This window comes from Gobio gobio (assembly GCF_949357685.1).
Source record: "Gobio gobio genome assembly, chromosome: 18".
Classification (NCBI taxonomy): Eukaryota; Metazoa; Chordata; class Actinopteri; order Cypriniformes; family Gobionidae; genus Gobio; species Gobio gobio.
In genome coordinates, this window is record NC_137111.1 from 20261509 (window position 1) to 20270871 (window position 9363).

The following is a 9363-nucleotide window of genomic DNA, read 5'->3' on the forward strand; positions in this document are numbered from 1 at the left end:
CTGACTGTCTCCTTGACTTTTTGACTGCAAAATTGATGAATTCTGTTGAATTGATTAAACTCTAAATAGATGAAAGAATAGGATTTTTTTTTTGATTTTTTTTTCAAAAGTGCAGGCTAACAGGTTAAACTAGCTAAAATATTTAATAAATGCAGACACAAAGGATGGACATTATGTATAACTTGAATAAAAAGAAATCCATTTGAATCGAGCAGTTTAATCCAAGTCTTCTGAAGAGACACAAGAAACAACGAGGTTCATTCATTCTCATGTGTCAAGTCAAGTAACCTTTATTTATGTATCGCTTTATACAATACATAGTGTTTCAAAGCAGCTTTACAGTGATAACAGGAAAATTATGCATTTCCGCTGTTGATCAGCTGAAGTTTAGTTTAATGTTGATTCAGTTCCAGTGTAAAGATCATCAATTTTTAAATTAGTTCATTTTATCAATAAAGCAGTTCTGGAAGAAAAAAGCACCTCAGTTCAGTTCTCATACAACAGCATCAGTACTCTCATAACAATAATATTGTTAAATATTATGCATCCCAAACTAAGCAAGCCAGAGGCGACAGTGGCAAGGAACCCAAACTCCATCAGGGGACGGAATGGAGAAACCAGGCTCAGTCGGAGGGCCAGCTTCCCTCTGGCCAACGAATGAACACAGCGTGATTAACGTTTAGCGAGCTTCTGCAAAGAACCAATTAGGTTTGTTATCGAGGGTAACTGCAAGAACAGTGTAGCTTCCGTTTACGGTATTTGAGTGCTCTATGTTCGTTGCTGATCAATGTGTGAATAAAAACCTAAACTAAATCTGACCTGGCCTGGATGGTCACTTGCAGAGTTTGGAATACAATACCCAACAGAATTTTCATGTTTGGGTGAACTATCCCGTTAAGCATTAGCACAACACATAGGCGAGAGTGGGGTAAGGTGAGACATTTTTAAAAAACTTAAGTAGTCCTGAAGATAAGACAAAATAAGTACAATGAACGTATATCTAAAGTAATTTCAGGATGCTTGCTATCATTTTAAAGGTTCAGAAAACAGCTCTGACAAAGGATTTTAAAAATATGGCTTCTTATAAAAAAGTGTTCCTGTGGCTCAATTTACATCAGGTTAGGGGTAAGTTGATCCAAGTCAGTGGGTAAGTTGCACCATCTGGGTGTAAATGGACAATCTAATTGAAAATGAATCAAACCTATGTGAAATTGTAAAGATCATCCATCCATCCATCCATCTTCTTCCGCTTATCCGGGGCCGGGTCGCGGGGGCAGCAGTCTAAGCCGAGATGCCCAGACTTCCCTCTCCCTAGACACTTCCTCTAGCTCTTCCGGGGGGACACCGAGGCGTTCCAAGGCCAGCCGGGAGACATAGTCCCTCCAGCGTGTCCTCGGTCTTCCCCGGGGCCTCCTCCCGGTTGGACATGCCCGAAACACCTTCCCGGGAAGGCGTTCAGGAGGCATCCGGAACAGATGCCCGAGCCACCTCAGCTGTCCCCTCTCGATGTGGAGGAGCAGCGGCTCTACTCCGAGTTCCTCCCGAGTGACTGAGCTCCTCACCCTATCTCTAAGGGAGCGCCCAGCCACCCTGCGGAGAAAGCTCATTTCGGCCGCCTGTATCCGGGATCTTGTCCTTTCGGTCATGACCCAAAGCTCATGACCATAGGTGAGAGTAGGAACGTAGATTGACCGGTAAATCGAGAGCTTCGCCTTACGGCTTAGCTCTTTCTTCACCACGACAGACCGGTACATCGACCGCATTACTGCAGAAGCTGCACCGATCCGTCTGTCAATCTCCCGTTCCATCCTCCCCTCACTCGTGAACAAGACCCCTAGATACTTAAACTCCTCCACTTGGGGCAGGAACTCTCCACCAACCTGGAGTGGGCAAGCCACCCTTTTCCGACTGAGGACCATGGCCTCGGATTTGGAGGTGCTGATCCCCATCCCAGCCACTTCACACTCGGCTGCAAACCGTCCCAATGCATGCTGAAGGTCCTGGTTAGAAGGGGCCAACACGACAACGTCATCCGCAAAGAGCAGAGACGAAACCGTGTGGTCCCCAAACCTGACACCCTCCGGCCCTTGGCTGCGCCTAGAAATTCTGTCCATAAAAATTATGAACAGAACCGGCGACAAAGGGCAGCCCTGCCGGAGTCCAACATGCACCGGGAACAAGTCTGACTTACTGCCGGCAATGCGGACCAAACTCCTGCTTCGGTCATACAGGGACCGGACAGCCCTCAGCAAAGGACCCCGGACCCCATACTCCCCCAGCACCCTCCACAGGATGCCGCGAGGGACACAGTCGAATGCCTTCTCCAAATCCACAAAACAAATGTGGACTGGTTGGGCAAACTCCCATGAACCCTCCAGCACCCTGTAGAGGGTATAGAGCTGGTCCAGTGTTCCGCGACCAGGACGAAAACCACACTGTTCCTCCTGAATCCGAGGTTCCACTATCGGCCGGATTCTCCTCTCCAGTACCCTGGCATAGACTTTCCCGGGGAGGCTGAGAAGTGTGATCCCCCTATAGTTGGAACACACCCTCCGGTCCCCCTTCTTAAAAAGAGGGACCACCACCCCGGTCTGCCATCCCAGAGGCACTGTCCCCGACCGCCACGCGATGCTGCAGAGGCGTGTCAGCCAAGACAGCCCCACAACATCCAGAGACTTGAGGTACTCAGGGCGGATCTCATCCACCCCCGGTGCCTTGCCACCGAGGAGTTTCTTGACCACCTCGGTGACTTCAGCCCGGGTGATGGACGAGTCCTCCTCTGAGCCCCCAGCCTCTGCTTCCTCAATGGAAGACGTGACGGCGGGATTGAGGAGATCCTCGAAGTATTCCTTCCACCGTCCGACAACATCCCCAGTCGAGGTCAACAGCCGCCCATCGCCACTGTAAACAGCGTTGGTAGGGCACTGCTTCCCCCTCCTGAGGCGCCGGACGGTTTGCCAGAATCTCTTCGAGGCCAGCCGATAGTCTTTTTCCATGGCCTCACCGAACTCCTCCCAGGCCCGAGTTTTTGCCTCCACGACCACCCGGGCTGCAGTCCGCTTAGCCTGTCGGTACCTGTCAGCTGCCTCAGGAGTCCCACAAGCCAGCCAGGCCCGATAGGACTCCTTCTTCAGCTTGACGGCATCCCTTACTTCCGGTGTCCACCACCGGGTTCGGGGATTGCCGCCTCGACAGGCACCGGAGACCTTGCGTCCACAGCTCCGAGCAGCCGCTTTGACAATGGAGGTGGAGAACATGGTCCACTCGGACTCAATATCTCCAGCCTCCCTCGGGATCCGGTCGAAGCTCTGCCGGAGGCAGGAGTTGAAGATCTCTCTGACAGGAGACTCGGCCAAACGTTCCCAGCAGACCCTCACAGTACGTTTGGGTCTTCCGAGTCTATCCAGCTTCCTCCCCCGCCATCGGATCCAACTCACCACCAGGTGGTGATCAGTTGACAGCTCCGCCCCTCTCTTCACCCGAGTGTCCAAGACATACGGCCGCAGATCAGATGAAACGACCACAAAGTCGATCATTGACCTACGACCTAGGGTGTCCTGGTGCCATGTGCACTGATGGACACCCTTATGCTTGAACATGGTGTTCGTTATGGACAAACTGTAACTAGCACAGAAGTCCAATAACTGAACACCACTCGGGTTCAGATCAGGGGGGCCGTTCCTCCCAATCACGCCCCTCCAGGTTTCACTGTCATTGCCCACGTGGGCGTTGAAGTCCCCCAGTAGAACGACGGAGTCCCCAGTCGGAGCACTTTCCAGCACCCCTCCCAGGGACACCAAGAAGGCCGGGTACTCCGCACTGCCGTTCGGCCCATAGGCACAAACGACAGTGAGAGACCTATCCCCGAGCCGAAGCCGCAGGGAAACGACCCTCTCGTTCACCGGGGTAAACTCCAACACATGGCAGCAGAGCTGGGGGGCTATAAGCAAACCCACACCAGCCCGCCGCCTCTCACCATGGGCAACTCCAGAGTGGTAAAGAGTCCATCCCCTCTCGAGGAGTGTGGTTCCAGAGCCCAAGCCATGCGCGGAGGTGATTCCGACTATCTCTAGTCGGAACCTCTCAACCTCACGCACAAGCTCAGGCTCTTTCCCCGCCAGCGAGGTGACATTCCATGTCCCAAGAGCCAGTTTCCGTGTCCAGGGATCGGGTCGTCTAGGCCCCCGCCTCCGACTGCTGCCCGATTCGCTTTGCACCGGCCCCTTACGGTCCCTCCCGTGAGTGGTGGGCCCACGGGAAGGTGTCCCCACGTCGCTCCTTCGGGCTGAGCCCGGCCGGACCCCGTGGGGGAAGGCCCGGCCACCAGGCGCTCGCATACGAGCCCCAACCCCAGGCCTGGCTCCAGGGTGGGGCCCCGGCTGCGCCATACCGGGCGACGTCACGGTCCTCCTTCTTTTTGGCATCATAAGGGGTTTGTGAACTGCTCTTAGTCTGACCCGTCACCTAGGACCTGTTTGCCTTGGGAGACCCTACCAGGGGCATATAGCCCCGGACAACATAGCTCCTAGGGTCATTCGGGTACTCAAACCCCTCCACCACGTTAAGGTGGCAGTCCACGGAGGAGTGTAAAGATCATTTACCTCTTTTTCAATAATCAAATCTCCTTTTACAAATCGTCATATTTATTTTCTTAAAGCTAACTTTAACAACATAAAACCAACCAAATGAAGTTGAAATTTCAATATCTTTAATTGTTTGTATTTCTGAAACAATGTTGAACACCAAAATTGTAACCTTCCCAAAAACAGCCTGAACAGTGTTTATTGAGTAAAATAAAATAAAAAATAAAATAAAATAAAAACTGAATTAGAATGAATGAATGAATGAATGAATGAATGAATGAATGAATGAATGAATGAATGTCATTGAAACTGATACAAATTTTAGTCAAAAGGTTCTTGGCATGGTAGTTTATTCTGCAATATTGAACATGTTAGGTCATTAGGGAATAGGTGGAAAGATATATATGATTATAAGCATCTTCTGGTTCTTATCAGAGAAGGATTTTGTGTTCATTGTTCCAGTCAAATAGACTCGCGAGCGCGAGCGCGAGGGTGCGCGCGGCAAAAATGATGTCATCGCGGAGTGGGCGGTAGTGATGTCTCCCTTATATTTACAGAATTAGCCTAAAAAAGCAGAAATAAGACCCATGTAAGACCCAATAAAGAACCATGTTTAATAAAAAAAAAATTCACGAAACTAAATGAAAATGTTTAGTGAAATTTGGAATATTTAAGAGATGGTTAATTTAGTTGTAACGTTACATGTGTAGCCTACATACATTTTGTTCTAATGTCACAAGTAATAAGTAATACTGAGTTTTACACGATTAGTGTGGTTTTTGGTGAACATTACTTCTTCTCACCGCTGTTTCCTGATGGTTTATAGAACAATTACTCCGAGTCGCCCTCTGTTGTTTCAAAGAAAATTACGACGGCAAGCGTGTCAAGTATAAACACGCCGTCCGTTTGAGGAGGAGCGCGCGCAGTCAGCTGAGGCTCGCGCTGCGGAGCCAGGCAAAAGTATAAACAAGGCTTTATGGTGGGGTAGGTAAAAACGCTGGCTCAATTTACCCAACATCATTTGGCTCACTTTGCCCCATAGCTGCCATTTTGGATTAAACTAGCTAGCTTTACCAATTCAGGCTAATATTTAGCTAAATGATTTGCATGGTTTTATACATTACTAAATCACCAATATGGATCATAAATAGTTTAGACCTGTACAAAAGTGCTTTGATGTAACAGCCATTACATCTGTACGACAAGCCAAAAACCGCTTTTTAAAGGAAATGGGTGCCTTCCACTCCTCCCATGTGCTTCTCATTTTCACAGTCTGGCAGAAATGATTAGTGACTCCAAAATATATGGTCACACGACAATAAAAGTGTACAGTTGGGAAGATAAAGAGGTCGGGTCAACTTACCCACTGGTTCATCTTACCCCACTCTCTGTTACTATCTAGAACTACAATTACCAACATGTTCATGCATTCTAAAACAACTTCTACAGTGCTTGTGCAGCTAAAATATCACTCTATTTTGTCAAAAATGGTGACGAGAGCTTTTTGATTGCTTTTGTCAGTAAATAAATAATAGTAATCCACATTACTCAAATATATAACTCTACTATGGTACAAAGTTACATGTTGTACTTGTTTCTTGAAAAAACCTGTTGAACAGGTCACAGAATATAAAGAAAAAAATGAACCAATGATAATGTAAATGACAATTTACCCATTCATTCAGTTTAAAAGACACAGTTTTTAATTAAAAACGGAAAAACTTTTTGTGCGCTTTTGCTGTTCATTTACACAACAACAGGCCTGAAAACGCAAACTTCAAAGTTCAAGTTCTTGAAAACTATACTGTTATCATCTCTGTGTAAACTACAAAACGTGGATTTTTGAAAACAGTGTCATGCATATGTTCAGATTATAGTAGTTTCTTTACAAAGTGGCATTTCCATCTACTGGCCTGGAAGCATAATACAGACTTTTTAGTCATTTTCACTGATCCGTGATCCGTCAAAATGGGTAGCTATCATTTTGACAAATTTGTCGTCTGTACACAAAAAAAACGCAAAGGAAAAACATTTCCATTGTTGGTACATCGTTGTCATGTAAACGTCCAGTTAGTCCACTATCAATCTGTCCAATGGAAATTAAACAGCATGAACCCCTGAAACCAGCGCTGTAAACTTCAAACAGACTTTACACACGTACATAATGCATTACATGCATATACTCAGCAAAAAAAGAAACACCTTCTCACTTTGCTGCTTTTTTTTCCAGTAAATTTCTTAACCTGAGTAAAAATCTGTATGAACATAAAAAGATTCAACAACTGAGACATAAATTTCGTGATGAACAGAAATGGAATAATGATTCCCTGAACAGAGCGGGGATCAATATCAAAAGTAGCAGTCAGTATCTGGTGTGACCACCGGCTGCTTTAAGTGCTGCAGTGCATCTTATCCTCATGGACTGCACCAGATTTGCCAGTTCTTGCTGTGAGATGTTTCTCCACTTTTCCATCAAGGCACTTGCAAAGTCTCGAACATGTCTGTGGGGACACATGGTTACACATGGTTTGCCACTGTCCTTTCTGTCTCTCTGTACTGTCTTCAACATCTCACATTATGGACATTGTAGTTTATTGCTCTGGCCACATCTGCAGTCCTCATGCCTCCCTGCAGTAGGTCTATGGTTTGTTCACTCAGGTGATCAGGAACCAAAGGCATCTTTCTTCTAGTGTTTTTCAGAGTCAGTAGAAAGGTCTCTTTAATGTCCTAAGCTATTGGAACTGTGACATTAATTGTATACCACTTTTACACTGTAAAAAATGTATAATCTTCCCAATTCAAAATTTTCTAGTGACTGGTCACATCTAAAATTTTCAATTGGCCAAATTGAATTTCTGTGAATTGAATTTTATCCATTGTGGCAACAGCCTGTTAACATGGGCTCGATTAGAAATAATATGTTGAGCCAATGGAAAAATGTAATTTACCAACACTGTAAAAAATGTCAGGCCTCTCCAATTTAAAATTTTCTAGTGACCGATCACATCTAAATTTTTCAATTTGGCCAACTAAAACATTTAGATGTGATCGGTCACTAGAAAATTTTGAATTGGAGAAATGTTTTACAGTGAAACTGTGTGGTTGGTCCAATTAATTATTTTAAATTGTAGTAACAATTCTTTACTTCTCACTGTCCCAAAAGACAAAAGTGACTAAAAACATAAATATATTAAGCAAAATACAGAAACAGACAACAGGGTTGACATTTTGTCACATTACTTTATTAACAAGTAAATTCCAACACAGGATATTTGGGTGAAAATACCTAACCTAACAGGATGTCTTAAAGTGGTGAAGAAAACACGGCACTGCAAGCTAAAAACCTGCAAATAAAAACTAACATTAATGACAAAGCTCCCCTGCATCACATCTGGCAAGAGACAGAACAGAAGTTTCTTCATGAGGATGAGACGAATGAATGGACATAAGAAAATCACGAGCTTGACGTGTTTGATATTAAAAGGCAATAACTCAAGCCCTGAAAGAGGTCGACGCCAAACGACGCCAAATTTACTTATTACCTATTGTTTTAGACATAAGACATGAGGAAAATAAAACTATTGGCTACAGGCTACCATTAGATAATTATGTGGTAAACGAGAACACACTCATGAAACCAATAAATGCATGAACTCGTGATTCTACAAAATGTCTTTTAAACTTCATACCCAGTCATAAAGCAAAACTCTGTAGAATAATTTCAGTGCTAAATACTCACCAACGTTTTTGTGAGATGAATATCTCTTTATTCTCTTGGGAATGTCTGTTTCGGTCTTCAGCACCTGCTGGTTCTGCTCCGCTCGCGCTGCCGCTCCCGCATCTCCGCATTTGAAATCTCCACACAAACAGTTTTTTTCAAGCGCATTTTGCGCATGCGTATACTGTTTTTCGGACGTAGGACTTGTTCAGCCAACATGGATTTTTCACTTCGACTTCATAGATTGACTGAGCACAATTAAATATGTTCGGTGAATATACAATTTTAATTTTGAGTGAAGACCTTAAGCTATGATTAATACAATGCATCTTTTTGCATGGCGATAATTATTTGGAAGTCATTTATTGGGCCAATATGTAATGATCAATTTGCACAATTTTTCCCCCAATTTTTTTTTTACAGTGTAGTGTCTTAAGGACTGTTCAACAGATGCATGTGCAATACTTGTTTATGGTTCATTGAACAAGCATGAAAAACATTAGCTGTGTCCGAAATCGGGTACTGTCTGAGTAGGTACTACATTTGAATTTTAACTTACTTTGCGACCATAAAAAAAGTATGTTGTTTATAGTTTGAATTTGTGTACTATGAATGTAATCCGGATTTACTACATCTGCCACATTATCATGTGACCTACCAGCGTCAGCCACGTCCCTTCCCCTCCATTCATAAATCCTCTCTTGTGGCCTAATGGGTTAGAAAAGTGTCCATCTTCAGAATCTCGCAAGAAGTAGTAGGTCATCTGGGGACTTTTCTCCTACTGTTTTTAGAATACTATGTATTCGGACACACTACTCTGTTGGCGTACTGTTTTTCGCATACTATACAGTATACTAGGGAAGTAGTAGATTTCGGAAACAGTGATTGTTTAAACCCTTTCCTATAAATATATGTAAAGCTTATTCAGATTTTACATAATTATCTTTAAAATAAAGAATACCGAAAAAAGGACGCTTCTTTTATTGCTGAGTTTATAATTCACCCTTTGCCGCGAGTTTGATTGACAGGCGATCTGACCAATCACATCGCCGAATCTGGTGT